A 12,400-nucleotide genomic window follows, 5' to 3' on the forward strand; every position below is an offset into this window, starting at 1 on the left:
GATCATCAGGTCCAGTCCCCCTGCACTAAGCAGGAAAAGACAACTGGGGTCAAGTGACCCCAGCAAGGTAATTGTCCAGTCTCCTTTTGAAGATTTCCAGGGTATGTAACTGCACCACCACTGGAGGGAGTTTATTACACAGTCTGGACACCCTGACTGTGAAGGGTTTTTCCTGGAATTGAGCCTGAAGCAGCCTTCCAGGAGTTTGTATCCATTGCTCCTGGTCTTCCCTAGGGGTGCCCCGGTGAACAGCTGTTCACCAAGTTCTTGATGTATTCCCCTGATGAAATGGTAAGCTGCTACCAAGTCCCCCCTCAGCCTTCTCTTCTGTAGGCTGAAAAGGCCCAAGTCCCTCAGCCTCTCCCCGTATGGCTTGTCTTGCAAGTCCCTGATTGTATGGGTGGCCCTCCTCTGGACCCTCTCAAGTATTTCCACCTCCTTATTGAAGTGCGGCACCCAGAACTGGAACCAGTACTCCAGCTACAATCTCACCAGTGTGGAGTACAGCAGGAGTATCACTTCCTTAGTTTTGCATGAGATGCAACGGTTAATGCATGCCAGCGTATTGTTTGCCCTACTGGCCACAGCATCCCACTGCCGGCTCATGTTCATGCAATGGTCAATCACTATCCCTAGGTCCCCTTCAGCCGTGGTGCAAGTCAAATTGTTGCCACCGAGCCTGCAGGTATGTTGGGGATTGTTTGCCCCCAGATGGAGCACCTTACACTTCTGAGTGTTGAATTTCATCTGGTTCTGGTCCGCCCAATTCTCCAGCCTGTCCAGGTCCGCTTGTATCTGCACCCTATCTTCTGGCATGACCATACTCCCTGCAAACTTGGTCAGTGAGCTTTTCACCCCCACATCCAAATCATTGATAAAGATGTTGAAAAGCACCGGTCCAAGCACAGACCCTTGAAGGATACCACTGGCCACTTCTCGCCAGGATGTCACAGATCCGTTCATGAGAACTCTGGGCCCTACCCTGCAGCCAGTTTTCCAGCCATTGAATCATTAAGCAGTTAAGCCCACAATCTTCCAATTTTTTCACAAGGATATCGTGAGCTACTAGATCAAAAGCCTTTTGGAAGTCTAGGTATATAATGTTGACCTGGACACCACCTGTGTCCAGGTGGTGAGAGACCTGTTCGTAGAAGGAGATGAGATTGGTAAAACAAGACCTACCCATGACTAAGCCATGCTGGCTATCATTCAGAATCTTACCCTCAATGAGCGTATCGCGCACAGATTATTTAATGAGTTTTTCCAGGATTTTCCCTGGGATGGAGGTTTAGTTGCCCAGGTCCTCCCTCTTCCCCTTCTTGAAGATGGGCACAATGTTGGCCCTCTTCCAATCCTCAGGGATCTTCCCTGTGTACCACAATTTCTGAAAGACTTTTGCCAGGGGTTCCACAATGACCTCAGCCAGCTCCATTAGCGCTCTTGGATGAAGTCCATCTGGTCCTGCTGACTTATAAATGTTTAGCTTTTCTGGTTGGCTTTGCACCAGCTCAGCATCCACAGTGGGAAGGCTATCGTTCCCACCAGGCCCCCTATGATCCTTATCTCGCTTATCTTTTCCCTTGGTCTGGTGAAATACCAAAGCAAAGTGGGCATTCAGGAGTTCATTTTTTTCCAGAGTATCTGTTACCAGCTGTTCTGAGGTGTTAAGCAGGGGCCTCACACTTCCATTTGTTTTCCTTCTGCTCCCTACATACCTAAAGAAGGACTTCTTATTGTCCTCGACTCCCTTGGCTAACTTAAACTCAGTTGCCAAACTCAATCCTAACTTAAACTCAAAATATTGACACATTGATGACTACTTCTTGAACAAAATGATCCAACCAGTCATGTATCTGCTATATAGAAGTTTAATTTAAACAATATTTTCTGAGCTTACTAAAGAAAATGGCATAACTTGCCAGATCTTCTGCTACCTTTACGCTTCGTTGGAATGTTTCTTTTGTCTTTCGAGGATTGTGTCCTTGAGGAATGACCACTCTTCATGCACCCCATTCGCCTTCCATCCCTGGTCCCACATCACCTCCCCTACTAATGCCCTGAGCCTGTTGAAGTCAGTATTTTTGAAGTCCAGGACTTCAATCCTGCTTGTTGATTTGTCAACCTTGCACCAGTCAGTGACCCTGATGAGCTCGTGGTCACTGTCACCCAGGCTACCCTCAATGTTCAAGCCACACACCAGATCATCTCCTTTGGCCGAGACCAAATCTAGGAAAGCAGTACCTCTGTTTGGCTTTTGCACTTCCTGGGTCAGAAAGAGCTCCTCGATTACAGTTAAGAAGCTACATGACTGATGCAACCTAGCCAAGTATTCCTCCCAATCTATATCTGAGTAATTGAAGTCACCCAAGACAACCAAGTCCCTTGCACACGCGGCCTCTGTCAGTTCTCAAGAGAACTCCAGATCCAGCTCCTGTCCTTGGTTCGATGGCCTGTAGTAAATGCCCACAGTTAGGTCTCTCTCACTTCACCCCCCCGCCCACTCCCCTCCAAAGCTTGACCTAGAGGATTTCAAGCTGCTTATCTTTGGAGCCAATGCCAGCCTCCAGAGAGGTGTACTGCTCCCTCACATAGAGCTACCTCTCCACCTTTTCTCCCTGCTCAGTCCCTTCTGTGCAGGGTGTGGCCCTCTACGGTTATGCTCTAATCATGTGAGGTGTCCCATCAGGTCTCCGTAATCCCTACCAGGTCATATTGCCCACTTGAGAGCAGGAGAGCTAGCTCCTCCTGCTTGTTCCCCATGCTCCTTGCATTGGTTTACAGGCAGCTGAAGCCCCCAACTGACACTCTTGATTTCCTGAGATGCTGTGGGAGAACCATTCGTTAGCATTTTCAAAAACAGTTGCGTTAGTGTCCTCTATGTGGAAGCTTTGCTGTGTACCAGTCCCCAGGCATGCTTCACTTGGAGTTTCCCCGTCCCCCAGCAAAGTCAATTTCAGCCTGTCTAGTAGTTCAGCCATCCTGGCTGGGAACAGGGACTTACTTCTCCATGTGAGGTGGATGCTGTCTTGTCCCAGGAGTCCTCTCTCCCTGAAGTGTGTGCTGTGGTTGAAGAAACTGAAGCCCCTGTGGTAGCACCATTGTCGGAGGCATCTGTTTACTTCTTCCACACAGCCTTCCCTCTTGGGTCCATGGCTTGCAACAGGGAGCACAGAACAAAAATACTTGAGCCCCCAGTTCCTTAAGTCCAGCTCCCAGAACCCTGTAGTCACTCATGACCCAGACCGGATTACTCCTGGCCATGTCGTCCGTGCCCACATGGATGAGGAGCATGGGGTAGTAGTCGGAGGGATGGACGAGCCTGGGGATCCTCTCCACAATGTCCTGGATGTGGGCCCCAGGAAGGCAGCAGACCTCTTGGGCTAAGGGGTCCGGACCTCTGATAGGTACCTCCATACCCCTCAGGAGAGAGTCCCACCCCCACCACTACCCTAGGGGTGGGAGTACTTACCTCCTGAGTAATTACCTCCTCCTCTGGTGTCTCTATTGGAGTCTCCTCATGTGTGATGAGGAGAGCATACCTGCTATGCAGCATCAGGGGAGGAGTAACCCTAGCTTTGCATATGGAGACTACTGTCTTCCAGGTATCTCCAGGAAGGTCTTTGTGGCCAGTCTTCTTCATGGCCACCTTCTCCTCCACCTGAATTGTCAAAGCATGTCCTCCTGGCCCCAAGTGGACAGCCCCCTCCAGCTGGGTCCCGGGTGCCAGCTCTGAGCAGGCTTCTCAGCCTGAGTCCTGCCACTTGGCTCACTAGCAGGAATTCTGGTGTTCCCTATTTTAAAACTGCCAATTCCCTGACAAAATAATCCTAAAATCACTCTTTAAAATACCCCAAAATCCATGTTCTTCCCCAAGTAAAACAAAAGACCCTTAGACATTCTATAGAGAGAGAGGGAGAGGGAGAGAGAATCAAATCAGTTGGGCAATGTTTTATTGATATGTATACCATTTTAAAGCAATTTGGAAGCTTACCAGTGCCTCTATCATCATACTGAAATAAATTCAAAATATCTATACAGTTTGGCATTAACTTCTGGCTTTTTTCTCATAGAAAAATCAGACCTGCCCCTACCCCTTCTGCTCACCAGGATGTGCAGCGCTGAGCAGCACTGATATGCCAGTGCCCTGCCCCTGCCTTTAACCCTTACTCTCAACACACAGCTTGCCCCCCACCTCAGTCCCCTCACTCCTGACTCACAGGGCCAGGTATGTGGGTGAGGTGTTTGTGGAGATGTGGGGTTTGTAGGTGGATTGTGGGGGGGACTGCTCAAGAGGGGTGGGTCCCCTGCCCCCCACAGGGTACAGTCTCCACCACACAGAGCCGGGCTGCACCTGCACGATGCAGCAGCAGCAGCGTGGGTGCCAGGCAGCCAGGACCAAACCTCACTGCCCCCCGCTGCCCCATGCTGTGCGGGAAGCCGGGGCGGGGGGCTCTGCCATGAGGACCCAGTGGCCCTGATGGCCGCTGCTACAGCTGGTGAGAGCGGGGATGCTGGGCCCAGGCAGGGCAACGATTAGGGGGCTGGGACTGGGTGGAGGGGTGATCGGGGGGGCTAGGGAAGTGAGCGGGGCTGGGGCCGGGGGGGGCAATCGGGGAAGCAAACAGGGTCTGGGGCCAGGCGGGGTGTGAGCAGAGAGGCTGGGGGGGGGAGATCCCCCCTCCTCCAGCACCCCCACCCCCTATTTACATGGCAGGAGCCCAGGTCCCTGCAGCCTGCACACAGCTTGCCCTGCACAGGCCAGCAGCATGCTTCAGCACTGAGGCAAGGGCCAGTCATAGAGATGCTCTGGTTGACTACCAGAGCAGCTCTGTGGAGGACCCGAGCCTCCGGTTGCCTCAGGGAACAGTCTCAGCTTTGCCCCGCTTTTTTCATCTGGGTTTTAATTTGGTACCTGGATATCCAGGTACCCAATTTTACCCCCATGCTGCAAATATGCAGCACGGGGAACGTTTTTTGTTCCCACACATGCATCTTGCAGCATCGCAAAGGGGTTTGAGACTCTGCAAGAGGCACATGCACGCTCATCTGGATGTGCCCTAAAAGCTTTAATTTATATATTTCAGTTCTAACCATGGGCTGGAAAATAACAGTGCTCACTGCTAAACCTGTTGCTGGAGCATGTGCCCTCAGTAAGCTGCCAATGTAGTACTGTAGTGGTTTTCAACCTTTTTCATTTCATAGATTCATAGACATTAGGGCTGGAAGGGACCTCAGAAGATCATCGAGTCCAGCCCCCTGCCCAAAGGGCAGGAAGTCATCTGGGGTCATAGGATCCCAGCAAGATAAGCATCCAGTTTGCTCTTGAAGGTGTTCAGTGTAGGCACTTGAACCACCTCCGGTGGCAGGCTGTTCCAGACCTTGGGGGCTCAGACAGTAAAGAAATTCTTCCTTATGTCCAGCCTGAAACGGTCTTGTAGTAGTTTATGACCATTAAACCTAGTCGTCATCCCTTGGGGCGCTCTGGTGAACAAACGTTCCCCCAGATATGGTGGTCACCCCTGATAAACTTATAGGTGGCCATCAGATCACCCCTCAGCCTGCGCTTTTCCAGGCTAAAGAGCCCCAGGGCTCTCAGCCTGTCATCGTAGGGTCTGCTTCCCTGACCTCTGATCATGCACGTGGCTCTTCTCTGGACTCTCTCAAGCTTCTCCACATCCTTTTTTAATTGTGGAGCCCAAAACTGGATGCAGTACTCCAGCTGTGGCCTCACTAAGGCCGAGTACAAGGGGAGAATGGTGTCCCGGGATTTGCTTGAGAAGCATCTATGGATGCAAGCCAGCGTTTTGGTCGCTTTACTAGCCACAGCATCGCATTGCAGGCTCATGTTCATCTTGTGGTCAATGATGACCCCCAAGTCTCTTTCTTCCATAGTGCTAGCCAACATAGCACTGCCGAGCCTATAAGGATGCTGCGGGTTTTTCTTCCCAAGGTGGAGATCCTTGCATTTATCGGCGTTGAACACCATCAGATTCTCGTCCGCCCACTTGCTGAGCCTGTCCAGGTCAGCCTGGATCACCCGCCTGTCTTCTGGTGTGGATGCTTTGCCCCAAAGTTTGGTGTCATTGGCGAACTTGGCCAGTCTGCTTCTGACTCCAGTGTCCACATCATTAATGAAGATGTTGAACAGTATGGGTCAACTGCAGACCCGTAAAATATTTTAAATGGAGATGTGGACCCCTTTAGAAATTTTGAATGAAGGTGCAGACCTCTTTGAATTGTAAGTGTTGGTACCACATAGTTCTGATTGATTATAGTCATCTTTCCCAGACCCCTTAGACATAGTCTGCAGACCCCTAGGGTATAGCTGCAGTAGTACTGTCTTGCAAAGCTGGCCAACTTAGAGAATGCTATATGAACTTCAGCCCTCAGATAGCCAAAGGTTGAACTGTCCAAAACAATTGGACAAATTTAGTATGCATTCATTAATAATTTTGGTCAAACTGGATAATGCAGTATTCTACCAAAAACACTTCACCCCTGAGTCAAACAACATTTCACCTTCAAGCACCACTACACCCACCTAAGTCAGTCCCACAGTCCGTCCCTAAACTCACTGAGCTCTTAGCTGAGTGAGCTCCTCAGCTAGTGTAAATCAACATAGCTCCATTGACTTTATTAACACTCTTATTCCAAATGAGGATATGGCCATTGGGTCCATGCCCCATCAGTCCATGTACTCAGCTTTTCATGATGTCAGTTCTCACTGTATGTGATGCTACATGTTATTCAGGTGCTATCTTCTATAAATGCAAGCAACTACTATTGATATGAATTACAATGAATTTATATAGCACCTTAGGTACTTCATGAAGAAAGGAAGGTATTGCCTATTAGTATTAAGAACACATATCAAGGGAAGAATGGTCCTTTTGTTGTTACTAATCCTGCCTGTCCAACCAAGCTGTCATTGTACTCCAGGTAACCTTCCTGAGGAAAATACCATTGTTTAAGCACCTGCTTGCCGTGTCTAAATGAGACACTGACTGTGCAGTCATTACTGCTCAGTCATTTAGTAATTGTATAAACAAATACTAAATGACCGCTCAATAACTGGAGTTTCTGCACAGTAGCATCACTGAACGGCTTTTAGGTGATGCTGACTGCACAGTAGCTCATTACTACTATGCAGTAGCACCACATCAAGCTTTGTGCTATGCAACAATGCTGCGCAGTAGTAACAAATTACCGTGCAGTCAGCATCTCATATAGATGCAGCCACTGACCCCTTGTCCTGTGTTTTATTAATTAGTAGCTAAAGTGATTTTAAGGGGAGGATTCTTTTTGAACATCCTGTTGCAAAGATTTTTGTTCAATCCTTTGGGTTATCAGAGAAATCAGAACATGTTAAATAGTATTTGGGAAAAAATAAAGCACTGATCAATCCAGTGAGCTTATTTCTAAGTGCCTTTAGCTGGAAGAGCAATCTAAAAACCCCCCACAGTACGCTTATAGACTCGGCAGTGCTATACTTGCTAGCACCACAGCCAAAAGGGACTTGGGGGTCATGATTGACCACAAGATAAATATAAGCCACCAATGCGATGTCTCAGCTGGTAAAGCGGACAAAACTCTGGCTTGCATCCATAGATGCTTCTCAAGCAAATCCCATTCCCATTGCACTCGGCCTTAGTGAGGTCGCAGCTGGAGTACTGCATCCAATTCTGGGCTCCACAATTTAAAAAGGATGTGGAAAAGCTTGAGAGAGTCCAGAGGAGAGCCACACATATGGTCACAGGGCAGGAGAACAGGCCCTATGATGAGAAGCTAAGAGCCATGGGACTGTTCAGCCTGGAAAAACACAGGCTCTGGGGGGAGGTGGCTGCCTATAAGTATATAAGGGGTGTAAATTAGGATCCGGGGGAACACCTGTTCAGTAGAGTGCCCTAAGGAATGACAAGGTCAAATGGTCATGAAGTCCTCCAAGACTGTTGCAGGCCAGACATAAGGAAAAACTTCTTTACTCTCCGAGCTCTCAAGGCCTAGAATAGACTGCCTCCAGTGGTGGTGCAAGCACCTACTCTGGATTCTTTTAAGAAACATTTGGACATCTATCTTGCTGGGATCCTTTAACCCTAGCTGACTTCCTGCCCCTGGGGCAGGAGGCTGGACTCGATGATCTTCCGGGGTCCCTTCGAACCCTAATATCTATAAAATGTATGAAATTTATTACTCTATTTCCCATCCTAGCATCCTGTTCCCTTACAAAAGACAGCAGTCAATGGAAAGCTCTTATATTCCCTAGGGAAGCAATGTTTTCACATACCAGGAACACCCTGTACAGAGGTTTATTACAGCTGTATGTACGTTGCAAAGCACTGAAACAAATCAGTACTCAGGCATGGACCATGTAAAATTTTTACCCCTGGATGTAATTACAGTGATGCATTTGCACTGCACAAACTACGAATGACAGACTGAACACAAATAACACTGTCACAAAAAAGACAACATTTTGAAGAATATTTTATTAGAGCCTAAGTCCCCTTGACTTTCAATGTGATCAAAATATATATATTTATCTTGACCAGCTGTAGTAAAACCACTATGTTTCAGCTTAACTATAATCAGAATTGTACCACCGAGGCAGCAGGGAGCTGGTTGTTTGCTCCACTGACTGAAAATGCTCTTTCACAAGGGTCAGTACAGGGGTAGCCTGAAGCTGTCACTGGCAAAATGGAGGTAACCTCACCAAGCAGCTGCAGCCACCCTTGGCTAATGGCTTGTGGAGATCTGGTGTGTTTTCACTTGCTGACATGCTGGAGGCCTAGGCAGTTGTGTTGACACAGTTGTTTTGCATCTCAGAGTGATTTATCACAAAAGGAAGATGGAAGGCACCTGGGAGTAATACAGTTTATTTTTCTTTCTTTCTCCTGGACATTTATGCTGAACCCAAAGGTTCAGAGGGTGACAAGTAGACCAGTCTTCTCCCTGCTGAGAAGAAATTTACCACACCATGTATTACAAGTCTGTTTTCCATTCAAAGGTCATTAGTGTGACACTTAAGCAGCAGTTTTAAGAAGAAATTACTTATTTTAACTTGCTGTTCTTCAGCTAACTCTGCTTCCTTTTATCTGCCCACCTGAATAAGCATTGATTTCTGAGAGAAAAGATGCACCTCCACCTCCTGCATGTCTTTTTACCATGTTACTAGCTCATGCTAGCATGGCTTCAGCCATGGAGAAACTGAACTCACCATTGCCTCATTTGTATTCTGATGTTTTTCATGTTTAGTTTGGGTCTTCCCTGCTACTGAAGGAATGCAGCTTGTAGCAGGCCAGTAGGGGGTGCTCCTGAGCTAAGCCACCCACCTCACTGAGCCCGACCTCCTTCCAGGCTCCAAGTGCCTTACTGGGGGCGCCTAATGTCTGGCTGACCCCGTTCCTGGAACACACCAGCAATCCTGTGGGTAACTCCACCATCACCCAGGCTCTGGACTGATTTTGGCCCTGTGCCCCCTGGGAAACACAGATCTAGTAGTCTTTGAGGGGTACTCAACCCACTGCAAGAACTTGGGGTGCTTCCTTCAGTTTGAAGCACAAATGGTGGTTTCCCTTAGTGAGCCAAACCAAGGGGACCCCAAGGCATAATCTAGACCCTCTCTCAATAAGTCTCCCATGCTAGGTATAGAGGAGAACTTTATTGGTTACCAGGAGTAGGTTTGGAATAGGGTACAGGGTAGAGCAATATCAGAGAAATACCTTAAACCAAACAGTGACATGGTAGCCTTTGATCATGCGTCTGAGTTACTGCAAGCTATATATCTAGTTAGATCTCAAGTAGCTTACTCACAAGTATCATCCAGAGGCAGGTGGAGATTCCCTCTGGAGGCAGGCAGTTCATTGACCATGAGTTTCAAGAGAGAGAGCGAGTTTCAGAAGGTCCAGCTTCTCTGAGAGTTCTCATCATGGCTGCTGTCCCACCTTCTGGGCAGTCCTTAACTTATGTAGACCTTATGACCTCATTTACCTGATCCAATGAAGGCCAGCAGCTGTTGGCTGCCAGCCAACCAATTTGAAATGCATCACTGCTTGCCAGGTAGACTGGCAGGGGCTCTAGCCCCTCCCCGCCATGATGACATTGCTCAGAACAATAGGGAGTTTAAGCCCTCACCCGGGTGTGCGAGGCCAGTCACGTAGGCAGAGGGAACAGGTGTCTCCCTCCTTGAGGAATATATCCAACTCAGGTTACAACTCAGGGTTACCTGAAGCCATTGGAGCCAGGGGTGTCTGCCCTCTCCAGTGACCATAACCAAATTGTCAGATTGGTCATCCGCCTGATAGCAGAGTTTGGTGAGAGACAGAGATGGCATTCTGCCACACAGCCTAGCTCTTTCCAGGTGTCTATACTATCAGAAGCCAGCAACTAAATCATATGTTGCCAAGGAGAGAGCACCAGCATGGCTTTTTCCAGTTATTGCATGCTGATACTGGGAAGTTGTCTTGTTCCTGAGGTAGACTAGCAGTAACTCTTTGCTTTTGACTTCAGTGAGCTATACCCACTAATGCTGTCAGGTGGTGTAAATCCATATAACATTATACCAGTGCACACCTGGGTCTGTCTTCCTTAGGAAGACATTTAGGGTGGAAAATGGGGACCATGAACCCTTGACTGCAAGAGTAAGACTATTCACCATTGAATATAGAGGCTCTAACACAGGGGTGGGCAAAATACGGGCCACGGGCTGAATCTGGCCTGTGGAGGGACTTTGTCTGGCCCACAGTGTGTCCTTCAGTCCTGCCTGACCAGGCGCCATCCAGTCCATGGTGCATCCCAACACCCTCAAACGTGCAGCAGGGCTGGGGCAGCTCTGCAGCTAGACACCAGTTCTAGGCAACCTGGGTGGCAGTGCTCCTTCCGTGTGGCAGCTCCTTCCCACTCCCACTGCCGCCAGCCCCAACCCAGTGGAGAGTGCACAGCCCCATCCCCAGCCTTGGCCCACCCCACATCAGCTGGGGTGAGTCCGGAGCAGAAGTGGACCAGCTCCAGACCAGCCAGAACCCATGCACACAGCCCTGACCCCAGCCCACCCCACGCCTGCTCAGGACCAGCCCGCCAAGTAGCAAGAGGGAGGTGGCCACTTTTCCCCCACATCCAGCAGCAGTTTCTGCCTGGCCACCATTGCTGCTCATATGGGCAGGCAGTCCAGAGCAGATGCAGGGTGGGTTGCAGTTGGGGTTGTGTGGTGGGTCCCGGCTGGTCTGGAGCTGGTCTCCTCTATCCAGGGCAAGTCCAGAGTTGGGCAGGGCAAGCTGAGGCCAGGGCCAGGTGCTGCTGGGCACTGGTGGCAGTGATGAGGAGGAGCCTCAGGGCACATAGGCTCCGAGCTGTTGTGGGGAGGGGGTGATGACCAGCCTGTGGCAACTCCCTAGAACTGCTTATGTGGCCTGTGGGCCCAAATAATGGCCTGCCCCTGCTCTAACACAAGCTAGATCGCAGTGTGCCCTTTACCCAAGTTCATGCACTCAAAGTAAAATCTTGAGTGAAGGTAAAAGGCAATTGCATTTTAACATGAACCAGCAAATTGCAACTGGCTACCCTGTCTTTCATTCAACCTGAAAACTGCCTCATCCTTGCTAGGGCTTTACCTCATTAGTTACTTCATATTAGGTAACTCATGTTAAAACCATACCTTTGGATGGTTTTAACCATCTTGGACTTCAGGAAGGCCTTCGATACGGTATCCCACCCCATACTGGTGAACAAGTTAAGAGGCTGTGACTTGGATGACTACACAGTCCAGGGGGTGGCGAATTGGCTGAAGGGTCGCACCCAGAGAGTCGTGGTAGATGGGTCGGTTTCGACCTGGAAGGGTGTGGGCAGTGGGGTCCCACAGGGCTCGGTCCTTGGACCGATACTCTTCAATGTCTTCATCAGTGACTTGGACGAGGGAGTGAAGTGTACTCTGTCCAAGTTTGCAGATGACACAAAGCTATGGGGAGAAGTGGACACGCCGGAGGGCAGGGAACAGCTGCAAGCAGACCTGGACAGGTTGGACAAATGGGCAGAAAACAACAGAATGCAGTTCAACAAGGAGAAATGCAAAGTGCTGCACCTAGGGAGGAAAAATGTCCAGCACACCTACAGCCTAGGAAAAGACCTGCTGGGTGGCACAGAAGTGAAAAGGGATCTTGGAGTCCTAGTGGACTCCAAGATGAACATGAGTCGGCAGTGTGACGAAGCCATCAAAAAAGCCAATGGCACTTTATCGTGCATCAGCAGAAGCATGACGAATTGATCCAAGGAGGTGATACTTCCCCTCTATCGGGCGCTGGTCAGACCGCAGTTGGAGTACTGCGTGCAATTCTGGGCACCGCACTTCAAGAGGGATGCGGATAACCTGGAGAGAGTCCAGAGAAGGGCCACACGTATGGTTAAGGGC

The sequence above is a fragment of the Alligator sinensis genome, unplaced genomic scaffold (genome assembly GCF_000455745.1).
Source record: "Alligator sinensis unplaced genomic scaffold, ASM45574v1 scaffold578_1, whole genome shotgun sequence".
Classification (NCBI taxonomy): domain Eukaryota; kingdom Metazoa; phylum Chordata; order Crocodylia; family Alligatoridae; genus Alligator; species Alligator sinensis.